At 41.7% G+C, this 23,092-nt stretch overlaps 2 long non-coding RNA genes across 2 annotated transcripts in view; one reads left to right on the plus strand and one right to left on the minus strand.

The window, feature by feature from the left end:
• The window catches only part of LOC148220338 (uncharacterized), a 36,858-nt gene that overhangs the window by 1,043 nt on the left and 12,723 nt on the right, over nt 1–23,092 (plus strand). The gene's annotated exons all lie outside the window — the stretch shown is intronic.
• On the minus strand, nt 3,400–7,707 carry LOC148220339 (uncharacterized). Its single transcript, XR_015799046.1, has 3 exons — nt 7,492–7,707; nt 6,727–6,779; nt 3,400–5,225 (listed from the first exon to the last, which is right to left on the minus strand). It is a non-coding gene; the product is annotated as an uncharacterized LOC148220339 (long non-coding RNA).

A 23,092-nucleotide genomic window follows, 5' to 3' on the forward strand; every position in this document is an offset into this window, starting at 1 on the left:
GGTGCTCCCTGCCAGGGACTCCAGGAATCTTTCAGGGTTCAGAAGTTATGCTTGCCGTCCCTTTGTATGTGCTCAAATACAGAATGAGAGGGGTTCATACCTGTATTTCTAATTTTTTTTTTCTTAGTAACACTTATTATTAATGAAAAGACTATAAAATGACATATTTTCCATTCTGCTTTTGTGAACCAGAGCATTTTTTAGTTCTCAGTGGTTACTTCTGCAGTATAACAGGTCTGTTCAGGCTTATTTTGCTTCTTCACTCTTGCTAGTTTGTTTTCATACTTTTGAAAGCTAATATTTATCTAAAGTGGCAAATACTTTAGTTTAAATGAGAAATTTTATCTTAATTATCAGGCTTTGTATTATCTTGTATGCTTTCATGCCAAGCACTGTTGATTTTTTATTCTTTTGTACTGTCAATTCCCAAGTAAAAAACGTTGAAGTTGCTCCATTTGGGGTGACTGAAAAATTGTTATTTCTCCTTAAATTGCCAGCAGCTTGGAAAGGCCCCCTTCTGTTATCTCCCTGGACTGTTTTCTCTTTTACATTGCTGTTGCATCAGGAAAAGCCTATGGACAGCCCAAGTAATAATGGACCCTGCTCAGCACTCTCACCTGGCTGAAAGAACCATCAGCTCCTTCTTTTCCAGTCCTGTGCTGATGCTTTACTAGCACAGCTTCTAATGCTTAATATTTTGTGCTAAATTCAGAAGAAAAATATTTATGAGAAATTATTACTAAACTTAAGTGGCTCTGGTATTTCCAGTGATTTTACCAGATTAATAGGAGGATATCAGGATGTTTTTAACATGCTGATGACTGACAGAAGGTATTCAAAGGAAGAAATTCTGTTTCCTGGCTGATGAACTGTTATCCAAGTGGATGGTTAAAGATGATAATGATATTTCTTCAAAGTGTATTTGTTGCAATAAATTTGCCAAAACTATTTTCTTCATGCAGAAAAGCATGAATTTATTCACATAATACATTTTTATACAGTTTTTACAGACCTTGTGTTTGACTCCAATTGGCTATTAGTTTTCTTACTACGTCATTTATTAGTCAGAAGGTGATTTTGTGTGTACGTGCTAAGGTTCAAGTGTTTACATTTTTCTTTTGTGGGTTCTCATGGGACAAACCTTATTGTTTACATAAGTGCATTTGTTTTGCACCCAGGAATAGGTTGTGTTAACGAACCTCTCATACCAAGATTGTTTTCACATGGGAACTTGCAAACTGCACTTAGAAGAAGCGACAGACTAGCTTTAATTTAGCAGAGTAGGCCTGATTTTATGAGGCCTTTCTTTTATAATTTCTTTACCTGTCTACAATAGTATTCTCTAGAGCGGAAAGCATATTGCATACTTTGGCAAGTATAATTTCATTTGCACTAGATCTTGAAGATAGGCAGTAGAAATAATGATGTATAGTATAAAATTAGGTATACACGGAAAACAGATTTTGCCTTCTATGCAATATGCATTTTTAATGCTGTAGATAGATTTCTAGCTGTGGGAAACATTTAAAGCAGAGGTAAGTAGCTCTGTTGTAAAAAATATGCATAATGACCAATTATGGAAGAGTACGGATGCCAAAATAATTGTATAATCTTTGAAATAGAGCAAAATATACCAATATAAAAAGAAATGTAGACCTTCTAATGAACATCAAACCACGATAGCTGATTTTTTTTATTTTTGAAATATCACATCGGCAATTGGACAGCTTTTATTTATGTTTCCGAGTGAAATAGAGAAAAAATCTTTATGTGTAATAGTAATCTTAAAACCCCTTCCATAAAGAGTTAACTATACTAAGGAAGTAGCTACTTAGATTATTAAATCGTGCTAGGTTTAGCATGACTTGTGTCATATCCAGCTCAGCTGCCCAATTGTGGTAGAAAGTAAATCAATTACTATGAATTGTTTTTAGGTGAGAGACAAATTAATAATCATAAAGCATTTTCATATCGAACAGAATTTCCAACACTATATAATCCATCATACATTATCAGGTAGCTGGTGTAAAATTGTCTTTTTGAAAACCACTTCTGTATTTGTTGTAATAAAAGTCTCTTTGGCTACTGGAAGTAATATTTGTACTGATATGCAGTATATTCTTAAGCTGTAAAGTCAGGTCTCAGAATGGGTTGTGCATATTCTTGATTAGTCGTGTTTTTTAAGCTCCACATTTCCCTGAGATTCTTGTTTAAAATTCAATTTGTTCTTCTAATTTTATAGTTCCAGTGCAGCTGTCCTGCAAGCAGAAAGAATCTCACTGGTGAGGGCAAACAAAACTTTAAAAAAATATATCTACCTACTGCAAAGAGCAGAATTAGTATTTGAATGTTCACTTCTTGAAGCTTTTTGAAAATATCTTTGTTGGGGCTGAATTCTTCCCTTTTCTTTCTGTGGAATTTTTCCCATTGTTGTGCTAAGTATTTGTGGCTACACCCTAGCTAGTAACAGTTTCTCTCGAAGGGGGTGGGGACAGGAGGAACATCGGAAAAGGAGAGGCAGGGTAGGGGCCTGGGCTCTTGCTCTCTCGCTCACTTGTGGAGTTGGAGGAAGATGGCTGGTGCTGCTACATAGCACACTTCCCAAAATCCCAACGCCGGGAGCCACGTTCCCGGCTGTTGGACATCGCTCTGCTGCCTTCCCGCTTCATCCTACTGCCTCCGGGCACTCTGCTGAGCACCACGACTGACACCGTGAGGGGGGAGTCGCTCCCCCATCCCCTCTCACCCCTGGGCCGCTGCCGCCATCACCCAGCCCTCTTCAACTGCGCGGGACCTGCCCTGCCCACAGCACCGGTAACTGAGCACAGGGAGAGGGAGTCTGCGGCCAAAAAGGACTGAAACTGAGCTATACTGTTCTGTTTTGTTGTCAGTTTTTATAGCTGTTGTTGTTTCTTTTGTTTGCCTTGTTAGATATATTAGTAAAAAACTGTTATTCCTATCCCCATATCTTTTGCCTGAGAGCCCCTGATTCCAAAATTATAATAATTGGAAGGGAGGGGGTTGCACTCTCCATCTCAGGGAAGGGGGTCTTGCCTTTTCTTAGGAAATACCTGTCTTTCAAACCAAGACAATCTTATATACTTAAACAGTTATTTCACAGGTGGAGAAAAATTAAGTCTTCTAATGGTGTTTTGCTAATTGGATTAAAGAAATTATTTTTGTATGTATTCCAGAAAACACTCGCTTTGTTTGAGTTCTGACTTAAACTTGGGATGTAAGAATGTAAGAGTAAAGATAGAGGTAATTTTTTTTTTTATTTCTCCCACACCACCTCTCCTTCCCCACTTTGATTAGATATATTATTAAAACTGGTGCTACCATTCTACTATCAGATTGCTAGACTTGGTGCAGTAATTATTTAATAAAATGTTATTTAGGAATTACATAGGAGGTCAGAAAAAATTATGTAGTTTTTGCAGCTTTAAATTTTGTTAATTCTTTATAAATTTTAGAGACTTGAACATTAGGGAGACTTGGCCACAAGTATCATGTTTCAGTGTGGAAGCATGTGAAAAACAAAGTTCATGATTTAGAATTTTAAAAGCTAAATAATGGATAAAACTAGGGATAGAACATATCCAGTGCTGGGGTGTTTTTTGCAAATAGCCAAGGAACACACCATTGTTCATTGGGGGTACATGCATATTCATGAGTTTATAGATGATTCAAACATTCCTTTGAGTTTTTGATGTTCCATGAACTTTCTTGTTTGATTTTAACCTCTGACTTGTCTGCAGGACATTCTGTAGATTTGGTCAATATATTTTATTTCTTCCTGTGTTTCCATCCTGTTGTTTCACACTCCCTGATAGCGAGGAGTCAATAAATCCTTCCTGGATGCTTATGCTCTAGTTTCTGTCACTGTTATCACTTGGAGAGGCCAGTCCGCAGATGTAAGAAAAATAATTGCTTTAGACCGTTTTCTAAGTTGGTTACATAGAGGTATTTTAGTCTCTATTTTAACATTTTGCTAAAGCCTATGATATATTTATCACACTACTATTCATATAAACTATATAGTGTATACATAAACTGACAAAGTATACTATACAAAAGCAGTTAAAAGTATAAATTGTACCATATCAAAATACTTGTGATGCAAAAAGCTCATCTATGAATATGAAAGTCAATATTATAGTAATCTACAACAATTTCCCCCTTTTTCTTTTTCTTACTATATTTGGCTTGAGCTACAGCTTTTGAACCTCTGTACTCTTGGTATACTGATACCTTTTGTAGATCATACGTGCCTTCTTTAAATTTTGTTTTCTTTAACACCAGAACTTTTTGTGTTCTTGTGGTTCCTTGTGATGCCTTGAGGAGCTGGAACAGAGGCTACACATAGAGTTAAGGAGAATAAAATGGGTATTTATTGTGAGGCCTATGAAAGGCCTACAAAAGCCATACCCTAGCAATATAAGTGTCACAGTCGTGGCCCCTGCCTGGATGGCTCCAAGATGGAAGGAAAGGAGAGGGCTGGTCACAAAATCTTACACTTTTATAGGTTCTGGTTAATTTGCATGAACCCACCCTCCACCTTTCCACGTAGTTTGTGCTTAGGGCCTGAAGTTTGGAGAAACTGTCCTTGAGTTCTTAACTAGAATAGGACTGTTTTGTCTTCATCACCCTAGGACATGAGAAAAGCACATCCAAGGAGAATAGGAAAACTTAAAACTAAAGGCATAATTTCCCCCCTTTAGAGGCTCGTCAAGGCCTTTACCTTGTCAAGTCTCTATTCTAAATATTACTAACAAGTATTTAATTACAGATAAGTGACCAATAATAATAAATACCTAACATTAGGTAAATACATACTAGTAAATACATACTTAATAATAAACGTAAACATAAACCTAATAATAATAAACATCTAGCAAGAGTAATATCTTACACAATCAAATGTTATATAAAAGAAAAGTAATTAGACCCAGAAGAAAAACTATCATTTCCACCAGTCTTTGTTGTTACAATTGTGCAGAAGCTTTCTTAATTCTGGAGTAGCAAATCCAGGGTCCTCTGCCAGCAACTTTGACTAGAGTGAAGGTAGTCAGGAGGACTTTAATTTGTCCTTTCCACTTGGTTTGCAGAGGATCACTGTCCCACCACTTCACATAGACCTAGTCTCCAGACTGGAACGGATGTGCAGGGGTGTCCAGTCCTATGTGTCTGGATAGCACAATGTAACTCTGAAGCTTTTGGAAATTCTGCAAAGTGAAACTTAGAGCCATTAAATAACACTGTAAATCACGTTTTCTCTTCATGTGAATTAATTTCACCTGGAATATATGGGGTTTTACATGGCCTACCATATGTTAACTTTTGCTTCAATCAAACAAACATATTTGCCCGGAGAGGTTGTGGAGTCTCCATCTGTGGAGATGGTCAAAGTCCAGCTGAATGCAGTTCTGGGCAATCTGTTCTAGGTGACCTTACTTGAGCAGGTTGCTTCAGACCAACTGCAGGCTGTTTGGCCTGTCCTCCCCTCCTGAATGGCCCTCTGCTAACAGAGAAGGCCATCCCTTTCATCAAGGTCTGGCATGGCATGTGTTTACACTGCTCAACGCCTACTGGGTTGCAGCCAACAGCAGAGCCATAAGATCTTCCTGGTGGCAAACACAGAGGCCAACCCAGTCTTGCCTCTGATTATTTCATGAGGGTCTTGGCCAGCCCTGCTCCTTTCACCTAGTTATCAAAGCAGAGCTTCACCTGCCTCATCTGGCAACAAGTGGCTACCAAAGCACACAAATTTGCATTGACAGTGGAACTACAATGGGGTGCAGCAGCGCGTTGAAAATGCCAGTGGCCATGGGGAACCAGCCAAAAGCAACTTCCCACCAGTGGTGTTCTCCTGCCCTTTTAATTTGTTCCATTCCCTGTTTATAACTTTACCATCGTGGTGAACTGTTATTAGGATCTTTTTAGCTTTGGCCTTGGCATTTTCTGCCAGCTGCTGCAGATTTGCCTGCTCTAACATTTCTTCTCAAAGTGTTTGTATTTATACACAAAACCAGTCTCTAATTGTAGTTACATTACAAATACACATATTTAAGTTACCAAACACAGTCTGGTTACAAGCTTCCAAGCCTCCAATTCTTCTTCTCCCCAACAATGATTTTGGTGAGTTAGGCATGTAAAGGAATTGATGCTTCTCCAATTTGAATACCAAAGGTTGGAAGAAAAACTGTTTCCCTTACCCCAGTTTCCCCAATAACATGTACAGTATCGTGACTCAGTTTCCCTTCTAAGGTATTTAACATAGAATATGCTGCTCCAGAATCTACAAAAATTACTTGATGTCAACTTTTCCCAGCTTCGTTAGAATCAAGGGCTCTGCTGGGGGAATAACCCTTGGTCATTATCACTCAGAGCCTGGGCCACTTGAGGTTTGTGCTACAAAGAGTTGGGGAACTGAGGATTTTTCTTTTAACACTGGACAGTCCTTTTTCCAACGTCCCCACTTTCTACAGTATGCACACTGATCCTTCTCTGTAGGGGAAGTTTTTTTGGGTGACTTTTCCTGAGTTGCCTTCTTACTGGGTTGGAATTTAACGGATTTAACTCTTTCAGTTGAACCTCTATCTCGAAATACTTTCCAGGCAACCTCTAGCAGTCTCTGTATATCTCGGACCCCCTCTATCTTCTGCAACTTCCTTCTTATATCATTTGAAGCCTGACCCATAAACAACAAAACCAAATGTGCTTTACCATCAGCTGATTCAGGGTCTAGGTCAGTATATTTGATAGCGGTTTCTCTTAACCTGTTCAAAAAATAAGATGATGATTCGTCATAATTTTGTCTTCATAAAGCTTTGACCAATTTATAGCTTTAGGTACTCCATGTTTTAACCCATATACTACAAGACTTTGATATCGTTTTAGCCTCGCCATATGTTCTGATATATTTCGATCCCACCCAGGATTCTCAAGGGGAAATATCTGAATGACAGTACCTTGAAGCAATCCACTGGCTATGTTCCCCTCCACGGAGGTTGTGATGGCTTTATTAACCATCTGTCTCTCAGTGGGGTCGAGTAATGTATCTAACATGGAGTTTAAGTCTGCCCAGTCAGGGTTTTGTGAGTTAATAGCCTGTTCCACCAATTTTGCCCCTTTATTTGGGTTCTCTTTATATTTTCCTACGGTAGTTTTTCACTGTTCTAACTCTATAAGGGAGTATGGTACTTTCACGTATACTGGCCCCTGATTACCGACTGCCTGTCGTAAAGGGGCTTGCAAAACTGGTTCTCTCTCTCCCTTTTTGATCTAGTGCGGTGAGCAATTGGGCTACGCTCTCTGAGGATCTTTTTTGCTATCCTTCCCCTTCTCCGTCTGTTTAAGGCAGCAATAATCTCGTCCATTTCCTCATCCTCCTCTTCCTCCTCCGACTCATTTGAGTAAGAGCTGTCTGTCTCCGTAGTAGACTAGAGTCGATCTCGGCTAGTCCCAATCCTAGAAAGCATCATACAGGACCTGTTGCGACTCCGCTGCCGGGCTGTGTGTCTGGGATCTTTGGTGATGTCACCTTCCGAGGCAGCTTCTTGACCTTCGGCGTTGCCATGGCACCTCACAGGCCTGAGAACGGAGGGGGCACCGCTCCCCCCATGGGAGGTTCCCTCTCCGCCTTCCCTGTAAAAGGCCCTGCCCCCCAGCCTCTCCCCTCGGGAGGGTGCCGGAGGCTGCATACACTGGCTCTCTCCTCCCCCCTTCCTCACCCCGCGGGCTGCTGCCGGAGGTGGCGGTGGGGGCAGTGTCCATTGCTGCCCCGGCCCGCCTTCCTCCTCCTTCACTGACCAGGGCCCCGCCTGAGCTGTGCCGGCCCCAGCCCCCTTTGCGGCAGTGCCGGAGGCGGGGCCGTGCCCTGGCCCGGGCCCCTGCCCAGCGTGGCCAGGACCGATCCTGTCCTCATGGCAGGAGCAACCAGATCTGTGTCCGCCTCCTCTGGGTTTTTAAATATACTACTGAAAGGTAGCTCTTTCTTTTTATCTTTTAAGACTAATATATGTTCTTTCTTTTTATCTTGGTCCTGCTCACATGCTAATACCATAAAGAGTCGGACATCCTCTAATTCTTCAAAGAATCTATCTCCGCGTATTCGGGATATTAAACTTGATATTAATTTTCGATCTAAACTCCCAACTTTAGGCCACGTTTTTCCATTATCTACTTCATATGTTGGCCAGATTTTCTCCGAGAGTCTGATAAGTTTAGGTTTTGAAAGTATAGACTCTTCATAGACTCTTCCCCAATTAGATTCGCCCACTTTTTCAATATTAACCCCAAGGGGCTATCCCTTGGAATACTACCATTATCATGTTCACCAGAAAATACACAACCCATTCTGATGCCCAAAATAAAGAGTAAGAGACACAGAGACTCGGGGTAGAACTCACAACTCTCAGAGTCACAGTGTTATAAATGAGAGACAAAAGTCTCGATATTCAGCAAAATTTAGATTGCTTTATTTGATACAGAAAGAGCAAGCAGCGCGCTGGGGAACGTGAGGGGTCACCGCCCACTCCACGCTCCACCGAACCTTGGTTTGTAGCCTCTTCCTATACTGTGGTTTCTCGTTGTTCACAAATTCACAAAGCCTTTGGGTGATAATCAGTCACAGATAGCCATCCGGTCCTTGTAGATGACCACCAGGGAAGTTCTGGGAGTCTGGTTTTTGGGATAGGCAGTATTGATCAGACAAAGGCAGGAAGGGCTTTTTGGGAAGTCCAATTTTGCAAGCTGGTAGCCGATACAACTTATTTGAAAAACATAACATAACATATTATAATGTAACATAATACAACATAATCTAACAAGGTGATTTTAAACAGAATTATTTAATTATATAATTTCCTTTATCTAGTGTCCATGCTTCACTTTAGAGCTTAGTATTCTGGTTTATACAAACCCTAATGCTTTTGTGATTAACACGAATCTTTTATCAATTGTCACAACAGCACAAATGCTACACCACCTTCTGGCTCTAGATACTGCAATTTAAACCTGCTCTTTAAGAAGAGGGATAAAGAGCAAAACAATTCTACTTGGAACTCAAAGGTTCCCCAAACAAATTTACAATTTACAAAACTATAATCCACAAACCCTCCTAGCATCTAACCCAGATGCTAAACAGAATACCCTTTTATTTGCTCACTCACGTGCCTCTGTCCCCAGGGTTCTTGGCTCTGATGCTTCTGGACCTCTGCTGGGCCTTTTCGGGGCTGCTGGCAGAACTTCAGTCCAGGGGGTTTTCCAAATGCCTTCACTGTCCCATCTGGGTCGCCAGCTCTGATGCCTTGAGGAGCTGGAACAGAGGCTACACATAGAGTTAAGGAGAATAAAATGGGTATTTATTGTGAGGCCTACGAAAGGCCTACAAAAGCCACACCCTAGCAATATAAGTGTCACAGTCGTGGCCCCTGCCTGGATGGTTCCAAGATGGAAGGAAAGGAGGGGGCTGGTCACAAAATCTTACACTTTTATAGGTTCTGGTTAATTTGCATGAATCCACCCTCCACCTTTCCACGTAGTTTGTGCTTAGGGCCTGAAGTTTGGAGAAACTGTCCTTGAGTTCTTAACTAGAATAGGACTGTTTTGTCTTCATCACCCTAGCACATCAGAAAAGCACATCCAAGGAGAATAGGAAAACTTAAAACTAAAGGCATCACTTGTCACAGCACAGCTAGTCTGTAGCTGGGCAAATAACTTGGCCATAAGTAAGAAATCCAGTTTGGCTAGCCTAGTTCGATAAACAGGTCCCTGGGTGAACAAGGATAGGTTGGATTCAAACCTACACAGGGACCCTCAGCCAATCTCATTCTGCCCTAAATGCAGATGTATCATTGGCCAGGGAGCTGGGTGGTGTTAAGACCTTAACCAATCACATGTGTAAGCCTGGGAAATTCAAACTCCCCATAAAAGGAGCAGCCATAATAAACTCAGGGCTGTTTGTTGAGGATGCTCAGTGAGTTTGTGTCATCTCTTGTCTCCAACCAACAACCCCTATCGTAATAGTTCCTGACTCGGGATTGGCGGGCATTGTCATTACTTGCATACTTTGAACTACATAAGTAATCAATTGGATAAGACATGGAATTAAACATGGAAGAAAAACTTATTTTACATAGCATTATAAATCTTACCTTTTTCTACCAGGATATTCTAAAAAAATATTTTTACCATCCTTTATTCTTTATAGATTCCCAGTTTTGGACTGGTACATGGGTTATTTTCTGGATGTCCTTGGCTATATCCAAAACTGCATCCCCCTTATCATCAATTTTTAAACAACAGTCAGATTAGTTAGTTTCCACAAACACTTTCCTCTTCTGCTAACAGTCTAAAGCAAATCAATTTTTATATACTGCAGCTCTAGTCTGTCTTTGTTGCCCAGCTATTAATTCTAAGGCTCAAGCTGTTTTGTTAGTTAAAATTTATATTAATGGTTGGAGTCTTATAATATGGTTCAGCATGTACATTTCGGTTCGATATCCTCAACTTTTATTCTGGGCCTAGGTGGCAGGTCTATATGTTTGTATTATTTGCTCAGGAGGCTATTTATCCTCTTTCTACCTTTGGTATCTTCTTATTTCAATTTGCTCTCTTTTATTTTTTTTTTAAGCACCATACACTGGTACCCCTAGGTTATTTCCAACTTTATTTGGTAAGAGGAAAAATCCTGGCTGAATAATTCTCAGAGTACAATTTCCTTTTTATTGGGAAGGGAGTTTTGGATAAGCTCTTTTTTTACATATCTAGAACAGTCTATCAGGTGTTTTCTAATAATCATTATTACTTCGATAATTTATATTTTCTCAGAATTTTGATATTTTGGGAATTCTTGAATAGGGATTTTTCTTAGTATTGTTACAGAAAAAGAGCTTAAATTCTTTATCATATTTATAATTTTGTTTGTTCTCTTGATCTTGTCCTGGTTTGAAAGACAGGTGTCTGCTAAGAAAGGCAGGAGCCTCTCTTGAAATGGAAAATGTAAACCCCCTCCCTCCAAATTATTAAAATTTTGAAATTAAGGGGCTCTCAGCCAAAGAAATGGGAATAGGAATAACAGTTCTTTACTAGGAAAATTAAAATAAAAATACAGTAATAGAAAACAACAAAAGCACTGACAGAGTCAGAATACAACCTGACACCCCATCTGTTGCAGTTGGGGTTCTTGTTGAGGTGAAGCAGGTAAAGAAGCAGGAAGGGCCTTTGCAAGGGTTTCAGAGAGATGTTTATTTCAGCCACGCGTGAGCACAGTCCCGGAGTTCAGAGGCAAAGGCGTTGGTCTGGGAACTTTAGGTTAGGTACATGGGGGTTTTTCAAGGGTGTGGTTAGGGCGTAGGGGCCAACAGGGAACCAGGGTGGGAGTGACCAAAAGGCTGACAGACAGAGAGAGGACAGGGGGCTGTCCTAAGGAACAGAACAAGGGTTGTCTTGACCTGATAGAACAGGATTTGTTATCAAAAGGAGATAACTGAGAGGCTTCTCCTATCTTTCTAACTGGGAGTGCCTTTCAAGGTCTCCACACCCATCAGTCAGGGTATTGGTAGCAGTCCAACTAAATGGTGGCTACAGTCTTCCTGCAGTGACAGATGTGGTTCAGTTGAAGTAGTGGTCCTGTAGAAAGGTGCTGATTTCCTCCAAAGGTCCAGTGATGATGTAGAAGGGCCTGGTTTTCCTCTGGAATCCAGTGGGAAAAGGCTGCCTTGATGTTCCAAATCTCAGTTTTTATCTAGGTAGGAAATGTCTGGCTCCTCCCCCTGTGTGGAGCATTTCACAATGGGATGATGTAATTTTATCACTCATGCAGTGGGACTCAATGGCCCATTAACAGAGATCTTCCTGGAGGAAGGATGGGTTGTGGAAAAGATAAAGAACACTGCTCCACCTGGTTTTTAACAGATGGCCCATTAGCAGAGGATATCTCCCACAGAGATAAGGGTCACTGCCCCACCTGATTTCAACAGATGGTGATAGAATACATACTTTTGGTCACATCCTGTATTGCAACCTAAGACAGATCTTAATACTGTGTAGGCTTTTTAGGGATCTCCTACATAGAACTTTCATTTGAAACTTTGCACCCTTTTCAGGGGGTTTTCCTTATTTTATTAATAAATATTTTTCTAGTTCTCTAGAGGCATTCTTCACTTATCACCTTGGAACTCAGGACCCACCCATTAGGTCTGTCTTCTTTTTCTATGTTGCTATTGTTTCATTTAAGGAGTTCAACCGGGCCTAGACTGCTGCCTTTCTAGTGCTATTCTTTTGTCATTAAGGCTCTCTCACATACCCAGAACCTGGTAACTTTCAATACTTTACTAATTTTCTCTTCTAAATCTACAAACATGTTTTTCTCAAATCTCGGGATTTCTATATCATTTTCTACTTGTCATTTAAGCTTTTTATACCAATCCCCATTCCAGTTGGCTCAGGCTTTTCTATAAACACGTTGCTAAGTAAGGTGTCTCTTAAGGATACTTCTAGATTATTTTGCATCGGTTGCAGGGGGTTTGGGTATACTAATTGTTCTTTCACTAAGTCTCCTTGAATTCCACCCCCGAGAGCTCTTTCAAAAAAAAACTATTTCTCGCCTTTTGGGCATTCACTTTCTTGCCTTTTACCACTCTGTCCTAGGTTTTCTGCAACCCAGAATGTTTGCTTGACATGTGTACAGATGTCTAACTTGGATGAGTCATAACAGTGCAGGTCAACAAGGGTATGAGTAGTAAAAAGAGAACCTACATAAAGCGACTGATAGCATTTATGATATGTATTTTCTAGATTCCCAACTGGGAAACGACAGAAGAGGAGTAACACATAAAAGGATAACAGAGGTCTAGTATGGTTTACACTCCCACCTACCATGCCTATGGAGTTGCTACCCATAGCAGGTATATGTGGTCTTCTTGGGGCAAGTACAGTAGCCAACCTGGTCTTGCCCCTTGTCCCCTGGTTACTCTTTTTTTGTTGACTCATCAGTAGGTCGCTTCTTCACTTAGTAGGTTTTTATTTCTTCCCCAGTCACCCCGCACTATTAATAGACAAATCTTGCAACACACTTGCTGCTTAGGGAAGCTGTACTGCTCAAGTTGACTATTACTATTACACTAATAGTTCAGAAGTAAAAGAAACACTTATGTCTCCAAGGTGAGATTTGGAAAGCCTTTGATCCTAGAGAATACACAAAAAACGACAAAGTCTACAAGGACACCCCCTTCTAGGTAAGACTGATGGATGGTTGTTTGTTCTTTTACTTGCATTATTACACCTGCGTGTTTTGCTTTAGAGTAATTTTCAGTCCTTCTGTTGAAGGGACAATTCTTCAGTCATCTGGTTCTTCTACTGGTCCTTTTATCCTGCTAGCATGGGTCCATCCCCATTCTGCACTTCGTACAGCTGATTCAGTGGTCAGCAACACCTGAAAGAGACCCTCCCATTGTGGGGTTAAAGGTTGGTCTTTCCATGATTTAATCATTACCCGGTTCCCAGGATTGACATTATCAATTTTCAAAGCTAGGGTAGCAGTCTGAGGGATTCTTCCCTTTTCCCACAGTTCCTCTGGAGTTTGTGTTATAGATAGGACATATTTCTTGACACTGTCTTTCTTCCTTCATAAGTTGCAATATTATTCAGCAAAATCAAAAAAGGTAAACCAAACATAATTTTATAAGGTGAAACCCCTAAGTCTGATCTGGGCTGTGTTCTGATTCTCAACAAGCCTAGGGATAGGCACTTGACTCATGACATTTAGGTTTCAGTCATCAGTTTAGAGTTCTCTTGAGAGATTGATTCATCCTTTCAACCCACTCCGAACTTAGTGGATGCCATGGAGTGTGTAATTCCCATTCCATACCCAGAGCTTGGACCACCTGCCGTAGTATTTTTTATGTGAAGTGAGTTCCTTGGTCTAAGTCGATGTTATTTACTATTCGATACTGGGGAATGATTAGTTCTAGAAGAGTTTTGCATACCACATTGGCAGTAGCTTTAACTGCTGGTACCTCCTCTACCCAATGAGTTAAATGATCTACTATTACTAAAAAATTTCCACTGTTGCACTTGGGGGAGTTCAGTGAAATCTACTTGGATACTCCAAAAGGATCGTAAGGCTAATTCTCGCTCTCCTCATGACTTTTCTATTTACTTTTTGGCATATTGTGCACTTTTCACTTGCTTAGCTATTACAAAAATTTCTCTGCAACCCAAATTTCTCAGGAACTGATCACTCAGCACTTGGATTCTCCAATGAGTCTTGTTATGTATGCTTTCTAATATTTTCCTTGCCAGTGGTTTATTTAATAACTGTCTCCCATCGGACAACACCAACTTCCCTTTAGTGTCTTTTTTTACTCCTGTTTCCAGGAATTTCCTTTCCTTTCTTTCACTGAACATTGGTATATCCTGGATTTCTTCTGTGAGGGTTAGAACCATCATTATGTTCTCTTCTATGGACTCGGCTGCATTTTTAGCCTCTAAGTCTGCTAAGTTGTTTCCTCGTTGTCTTGGTTTGAAAGACAGATATCTACTAAGAAAAGGCAGGAGCTGTCACAGTATAGGCTGGCCTGTACTGGGCAGTTAATCTGACTACTGATTGGATAAGTAGCCTGGCTTAAAAGGCCAGCCCTCAAAGAACAGAGATAGGACAAGTTTAGAGACAGACAAGGATTTAAACCAATGAGTTCCAGCCCTGGCTGCAGAGAGCTATTGGTCAGAGGGCTAGGCAGCCCGACCTGGGAACCAATCACAGATGCTTGCCTGGGAACACTAAAAGGCGTATAAACAGCGAGATCAGAACTCAATAAAGGCTTTTGTCACATAGATCACAGAGTGTGGGGTTTTTCTGTCTCGGATCCCACGCTGTTCAAACTCAACATCTGGTGAGTCCCGACGTGGTTTGGCATAGCCATACCGCCGCGAGCAGGGGAGACAGACCATCTACAGAGATGGGGGATACTGGCCGAGAGCCAGGGGAATTCTGGCCTAGAGTCAGAGATCTGCCCATAGAGGCAGGGGGAACACTGGCCAGAGTCAGGAATACATCCGAGAGACGAGAAAGACGCCCAAAAAGAGAGGCGACAGGAGCTGACCACAGCCAGAGCGTCCTAGATACAGAGGAAAACTTCAACCAAAAAGCTACAAGAAAACAATGGGGAGCTTCTTTTCTACAAACACGCATCCAGTTATAGAGGTATGGACAGAGTTTTTGGAGGAGTGGGAAAGTGAATATGAAAAAGAATTACTTTTTGATTTAATACTATGGACAAAAGAAAAGGGGGTGGAACCGACTGTGGAAACTGCATTAAATATAGACTATTGGACTAGAACTGGGGAAGAAATACTAAATGCTGCCTTAAAAAATGATAAAAATGCAATTAGAGCTTTAAAGCCTTGGAAAACTATCTTAAAGCTGATAAAAGAGATAAAAGCTGATTTATCCAGCGAAAGCATGGAAGAAAAATTACTCCATGCAGAGAGACTTTACTGGCCTATAATTCCTCAGTTGCCAGCCCAGAGACTCTAAAAACACCCCAAACTGCCACAGCAGACATCAGAGAACAAGCCCAAAATGGCGGCAACCACGTGGCCAGGGGAGGGAGAAAGGAAACACAGCCTCCCTCGTGGACGTACTTCCGCCCCAAGCCCAGCCCTGGTGGGACGTGCCTCCAGCTCCAACCATGGCTTGGTGGGAGGTTCCCGCGGTCTTGGTCCGACCTCAGGAAGGCGGAGTCCCAACCCAAGGCCAGCCCAGAGCAGGCGTACATCAGCCCCGGGGGGGAGGGGTTTCGGCCCCAGCCCAGCCTCCAGAGGGTGTATCTCTGCCCCGGCAAGAGGGCGTGGCGCCGCCTCGAATCGCCATGGAAACCCACACCGACTTCTGAGCAGAAGCGCGCCATGATGATGTCACCCCAGGAGCGACACAAGAAAAACCCGGAAGTGCATCGGGACCGACAAATGCCAGCACCGAAGCCCCGAAAACAACTCCAGAACCGAGAATTAGCCCCAGTCCTGCTGGAGACACAGCACCCACAGTTTCTCCACACCAGGAGCCGAGCACAGAACAGCTCCAAGAGGTCTCTGCACAAAGAAACAGCCAACACATCCTGGAAAAGAACATGATCTGCACCTCGGCAGCCAACCACCAAACAACAGCTCCAGCCCTGTTAATGTTTAAATCAGATGTCGTCTCCTCCAGGGACTGGGTAATCTTCTGGTCAGAGGTAAAACAAAAGGTGATAGAATGTGGGGATATAGAAACTGCTGTATTAATTTCTGTGCCAGTGAGTTCAACAACACCAGGCAGCCAGCAATGGGAGGATGGGAGAGTTGAGGCTTTTCCAGTTAGTAATGGAACAACACCTAATCAACATGTACCTTTCAATTGGCAAATCATTTTAGAGCTACGCCAATTAGCTGCTAAGCATGGGTTGGGATCCCCTGCTGTGATAAACATGTTTAAACTCGTAACTAATATTGAATTAACACCCTATGATATGAAGCAAATTGCAAAGTTACTCTGTACTCCACTACAGTATATGATATTTGAATCGACCTGGAAAATATATGCAGAGGAGCAAGAGTTGCAATACTCGAGGTTATCACAGCAAAATCCGTGCTTTGGGGTGGGGGTTCACCAGTTGTTAGGAGTACACCCCATAGAAGATCCTCAAACACAAACATGCTTAAATTCTGTGATATTAAACCAGGCAAAAGAATTGGGAATGAGAGCCCTAAATAAGGTTACAAACATGTCTGAGCCAATCCCAGGATATAGAAACATAAAACAAAGCCCAAATGAACCATATAAACAGTTCATAAAGCGATTGCAAAATACCATAGAAAAGGAAGTAGATAATAATGATGCAAAAAATTTAGTATTGTTACAATTAGCACGAGATAATGCAAATGAGGACTGCAAAAAACTCATAAATGCAAAACCCAAAGAAAATCCATCCTTGGAAGAAATAATTAATGCATGTGCTAAACTTGAGACAACATCAACTAACATACAGAGGTTAGCTGATTCTATTGCAGCAGCAGTGAGGCTGAGAGCAGAAAGCCTCAATCAGAGACAACAAAGCCACCGGAAGGCAAGCTGTCCCAAGAGACCTGCCTTACAGAAGAAGGCTAGAAGACCAGGTAATCTCAAATCATCCTATAATAGAGGTGGGAAAACCAGAACTGTAAAAATGAAAATTAAAAAACCTAGCCACACCAATCGTGACAATGCAGCCAGCAATGATCACCTTCAGCAAAGCTCAACAGCTGCTTCATCCACCTTCAACTTGATTTTAGCAAAGCCTGCATATCTTGCAAGTTTTACTAAGTTGATATTTGCTTTGTTAACCTGTTTTCTTACAGTTGCTAAAGGAATATTTTTTCAATTTTGCAAATATAGTCTACAAATTTTAGACTGTGTATTAAAGTTCACAGTTGAATGTTTGCTAACTTTATTCATATACATTGCAATAGCATCATACTCAGTCAGCTATCTTAAGAATTGAAAATCTTGCTTACTCTAAGTTCTAGAAAACAAATTTCTATGGATCAGTTAGTAAAAGGTGTTTCATTGGCAAATCACAGGTGCAAAATTTCTAAAATATATACCTCTTGTCACTTCAGTTTACGATGTTTAAAATTTATTAAAGGTTTGTTTTAAAATATAATAAAGAATTTTGCCTAGTCTAAGGTCTCAACTCTGGCCATGTTGGGATTTTAACTAAGCAAAAGGAAATGTGTATCATCAAAGCCTTCTCAGTCTCTTTCAATTGTGGCTAAATTGGAATTTGACTGACAAGGAGAGAAAATTAGAAAATCCAGATATTTCTGAGTTTAAAAGAGAAAGAAATCATTTTGACTATATGATTTAGCTTTGCTAAAGCTAAAATTCCTTCCTTTGGGATAAACATTAAGAATCTTATCCAGAAAAGATTCTCCTAAGTTATCATTTAAAGGAAAACTCTTTAACAGTATTAAACACTAAAATTGGATTACAACATATCAGTAATTATTATTCTCACCACATAGAAATAATTTAAAGGTGTGTTTTGCTTCTTGTTTTGAATTCTAAAAACAAAAAAAAGGTGAGAAAGGATAGAAAATACATATGTTCTTAATGGAAACAGTTTCAAGTTATCTAGTGTATTGTTTTTTAAATAAAACAGAAAGGGGAGTAAGGAATAAAGGAAATACATATGTTTTTATTTGAAATGGTTTTAAGTTAAATGGTTTCTTGTTTTTAGAAAATGTTAATGATTTAGATCTAAGTGGTTCTTGTTTAATGTTGAATTGTAACACTGTAGTTATTAAGCATTGCGCCTGTAACATGTCAAGCTGAAAATCATGTTAACAGTTTTCTAAAGAAAAACAACACAACTCCAATGATACATCAAGCACATCAATAATTTGGAATACTAAGCTTATAAAATTCAATAACAAAAATTTAAATTTAAAGGATTCATGGCATTAAATATTGCAACTTTCCTAAAAGATACAAGTTAAAACCCAGCCAGCCTGTTAAGCAGGCAAAGTGCCTGAGTGAGAATCCCAGTTCATCTATTAGACCTTAAAAGCTCATGTATCATTGATTGAGAAAGTAAATGACAGAAATTGCACCTACCTCACAGACTTATGGGACACTGAAATAATAGAGTTGTTTGATTACAAAATGTTTTAATGTTTACAAATTGTTTTATCAAATTGGAATTTTGCACAGTTCTAAAACTGAATGTTATATTAAGTTATAATTTCAAAAGAAAAGTTTAAGGTTTCATGGGTATAGTGTAAAATTATATTTCTATGTTAAATAGTTAAATTGTTATATGTTAAACCAAAAGTGTTTAATTCACCTGACTGCCCCTGAACAAAAGCCCTGCAGCTTCTGGTATGTGGAATTCATCACTATCCAAAAAGCCAAATTTATTAAGCTAGGTAAAACCCCATTCCAATTGAATAGATGCTGTTAATGTAATTTTGCATGCAAAGGGCCATTGCAGGCAAGATTACAGAGAACAAGCTGCACATTTGTGTTTCAAAATTTTCCTTCAAATTAATAAAAAAGAAACGGGGAATTGGCACAGTATAGGCTGGCCTGTACTGGACAGGTAATCTGACCACAGATTGTATAAATAGCCTGGCTTAAAAGGCCAGCCCTCAAAGAACAGAGATAGGACAAGATATAGAGACAGACAAGGATTTAATCCAATGAGTTCCAGCCCTGGCTTCAGAGAGCTATTGGTCAGAGGGCTGGGCAGCCCGACCTGGGAAGCAATCACAGACGCTTGCCTGGGAACATTGAAAGGGGTGTAAAAAGCGAGGTCAGAACTCACTAAAGGCTTTTGTCACATAGATCACAGAGTGTGGGTTTTTTCTGTCTCGGATCCCACGCCGTTCGAACTCAACAGGAGCCCCTTCCCTGAGATGGAGAGTGCAACCCCCTCCCTTCCAATTATTATAATTTTGGAATCAGGGGCTCTCAGGCAAAAGATATGGGGATAGGAATAACAGTTTTTTACTAATATATCTAACTAGGTAAACAAAAGAAACAACAACAGCTATAAAAATTGACAACAAAACAGAACAGTATAACTCAGTTCCAGTCCTTTTTGGCCACAGAGTCCCTCTCCCTGCGCTCAGTTACTGGTGCTGTGGGCAGGGCAGGTCCCGCGCAGCTGAAGAGGGCTGGGTGATGGCGGCAGCGGCCCAGGTGTGAGAGGGATGAAGGAGGGACTCCCCCCCTCACGGTGTCAGTCGTGGTTCTCGGCAGAGTGCCCGGAGGCAGTAGGATGAAGTGGGAAGGCAGCAGTGCAATGTCCAACAGCAGGGAACATGGCTCCCGGCATTGGGATTTTGGGAAGTGTGCTATGTAGCAGCACCGTCTTCCTCCAACTCCACAAGCGAGCGAGAGAGCAAGAGCCCAGGCCCCTGCCCTGCCTCTCCTTTTCCGATGTTCCCCCTCTCCCCACCCCCTGCAAGAGAAACTGTTAATAGCTATCTGAGCTAGGGTGTAGCCACAAATACTTAGCATAACAATGGGAAAAATTCCACAGAAATAAAAGGGAAAAATTCCACAGAAAGAAAAGGGAAAAACTCAACCCCCAACACCCGTATTTCTAAGGTGGTTCGTTTCTGGTGTCCCCGAACATGCACAACAGAAATTTCCTTTGGCAATTGGAATGCTTCTAATACTTCTGAGAGAAGCCTTTCATGGACTTGTCCTTTCACTTTTGAATTTAGAAGTCCTCTTTCCTTCCAAATTTTTCCAAATACATGCCCCACTTCAAAGGCATTCTTAGAATCAGTATACAAGGTCCTTCTTTCTAGTGCTAATATTTCAAGGGCTCGTTTCAAAGCATACAACTCACCTCCCTGCTGGTCAGCTCAAGCGTGTAACTTTTTATTTTCTATGGTTATCAATTCCTCATTCACTATAGCATATCCTGGCATTGGCTTCCCCTGAATTACTCTTGAGGACCCATCAATGTATAATCGCTCCCCCCTCCCCCCCCCCCCCCCGAAAGTGTTGGTCTGTTAGATCTTCTCTTGTGGAGATTGATGGGCCAACTAAGAAAGTGTCTGCCACTTTCCCTTGGAGAGGATAACCCTAAGCGCTATCCCTCCTGGTAGTAGCAGGAAAAATTGCTCCCAGCATGCCTCCCTGCTCTAGGCAGATCGCTTGTACCCCATTGGTCCTTCCCCCTTCACCCTGCCCCTTGTCTTCCCCATATAAACCCTGCTCCCTGCTCAGTCTTTGAGCCGGACTTTCATCCCTGCTCAGCAGCGGAGCAGTCTGTCCTTGGTCCCCTTCGTGGAAGAAGCTCAATAAACTTCTCTGCGGAACACTGTACGAGGCTCCCGTCTTTCTCTCCAGCATCGCTCAAGGCAGGTCACAAAAGAGCTGAATCACTTGGCCCAGAAGCACAGACATGCCTGTTACCACCAGAACGTCTTTCTAAAGATGCTTCTCTGGAAGGTCGCAACACTCCACCAGTGTGCCCCGCGCCAGCCAACACCTCCCCACTGGTTCCACTCCGCCGCTCCCCGCCACCAACGCTCCCCACTGCAACATTCTCTCACTTTGGTTTGATAGTTTTATGATTTCTAAGCAATCATGTACTAGTTCTCCTACCGATTCTCCCTATAAAAACTGAACTGAGCAGGATTGAGGTGTTTATCTGTCACTGTAAGCGATGGAGAGTTGAGGACATCCAAGTTTGGATCAGAAGCCGATTTTATTGAGTATACAAGGCATTTATATAGGGTTTTACTTGTATGGCACTTATATAGGGTTCTAGTTTTGGTAACAATTTCCCATTGGTTACACATTCTTCATGACATCATGTCACCTGGTAAACTTATCACAAAGTTTCACAAGATGTTTCTTGGTCACTTCTTGCCCAGGTAGCATTTATCTCTCTGTCTCCCATGGTTTCTGCTCAGTCAGGCCTAAGATATCAGGCACCTTTATCAGTTCCATTTTACTCTCTGTTTTATTCCCTATACATCACCAAGAGTTTCTTCCACTGCTCTGGGAGAGGAGTCTATCCCCTGTGAGACCATGGGGTCCCTCCCACGGGAGACATTTCTCCGTGAACTTCTCCAGCATGGATCCACGCATGAACAGCAGTTCTCCCAAAACTGATGCAATGTGAATTCCTTACACGGGCAAACAGTCCTCCCAAAACTGCTGTGACATGGGTCTCTCTTTCCATGGGGTGCAGTCCTCCAAGGACAGGCTGCTCCAGCCTGGAAGCAAGGGCCCTCTCTCCATCAGGTCTTCCACTGGATCACAGCCTCCTCTGGGCATCCACCTGCTCCAGTGTGAGCATCTCCCCCACAGACTGCAAGTGGATCTCTGCATCCCCCCATGGACCCATGGGCTATAGGAGAACAGCCTACTTCACCATGGTCATCATCATGGCCTGCAGAGGAATCATGGCTCTGGAGCCTGGACCACTTCCTCCCCCTTCTTCACTGACCTTGGTGTCGCCATGTTGTTTTCCTTCACATGTTCTCACCTCCTCATCTTCTCTGACGAGATGAAAAACTGTGTGTCCTTTTGTTTTGATTTTCTTCTTAAATATGTTATCACAGAGGTTTTCCAACCTCTCTAATTTGCCCAGTTTTGGCCTGCAGCATTTCAGTCTTCAGAGCCATCAGGGATTTGCTCTGCTGGACATGGTGGAAGCTTCCAGCAACTTCTCACAGGAACAACCTCTATGCCCCCCCTGCTACCAAAAACCAGGTCATGCAAAACCAATACAGTCTGTCAGTCAGAAATTTCAGGCTTATCTCCCTTCAATCTCCTCTCAAGGTAAGATGTTTATTGTCAGCTGGGAATATCACCTCCCTGGAGCCAGAGATAACTCACTACTGGACAGATATCCAGCCTGGGTTATCTCACCATTCATGTGAGGGGGAAGATGCCCTGAGCTATGCACCAGCTGATAGGCAGAATAGATAAAGGTTATCAAGGGCTCCTGAGTGGTAGGTCCTTGATATAATGGGACCCCCTGGCACCCCTAACAATCCATTTCTATTATCCTCTGGACTTCCTCCTCGTGAGGGTCCAGCTGTCTCTGCGGACACTCCCTTTTCCAATGCCCTTCTGCCCTGCAGATGGAGCGCTGGTTCCTCCCCAACCGCTGTTTGGGTTGGCTCTCCCCTGCCGAGGAGGGAATCCCTCTGCCACTTCCTTGTGGCCAACCCCATCCCCTCTGTCCCTGGGGACCCCTTTGACCCTGTGGTTTATTCCTCCAGGGCTGTAAAAATTCTACCATCATCTTCGCTTTAGCTTTTACCTTTTCCTCATCCCTTCTTACATATATCTGCTGTGTTTTTCTAACCAATTCCTCCAGAGGGTTATTCTTCCACTCTTCATCTTTCTGTACTCCTTTCCTTATATCAGGCCAGGCCTTAGTAACAAATTGTGCCTTCAGCAATGTGTCAAAGGCTGGCCCCTTGTGTTGGTTTGAAAGTAAAACCAGTGCGAGACTCCAAGTCACTAATACAATTTAATAGGAGAAAAGAGAAAAAATAAAATACATGCAATAATATAAAAGAAACAACCACCAAC

The sequence above is a fragment of the Sturnus vulgaris genome, chromosome W, assembly GCF_052056855.1.
Source record: "Sturnus vulgaris isolate bStuVul1 chromosome W, bStuVul1.hap1, whole genome shotgun sequence".
Lineage (NCBI taxonomy): Eukaryota > Metazoa > Chordata > Aves > Passeriformes > Sturnidae > Sturnus > Sturnus vulgaris.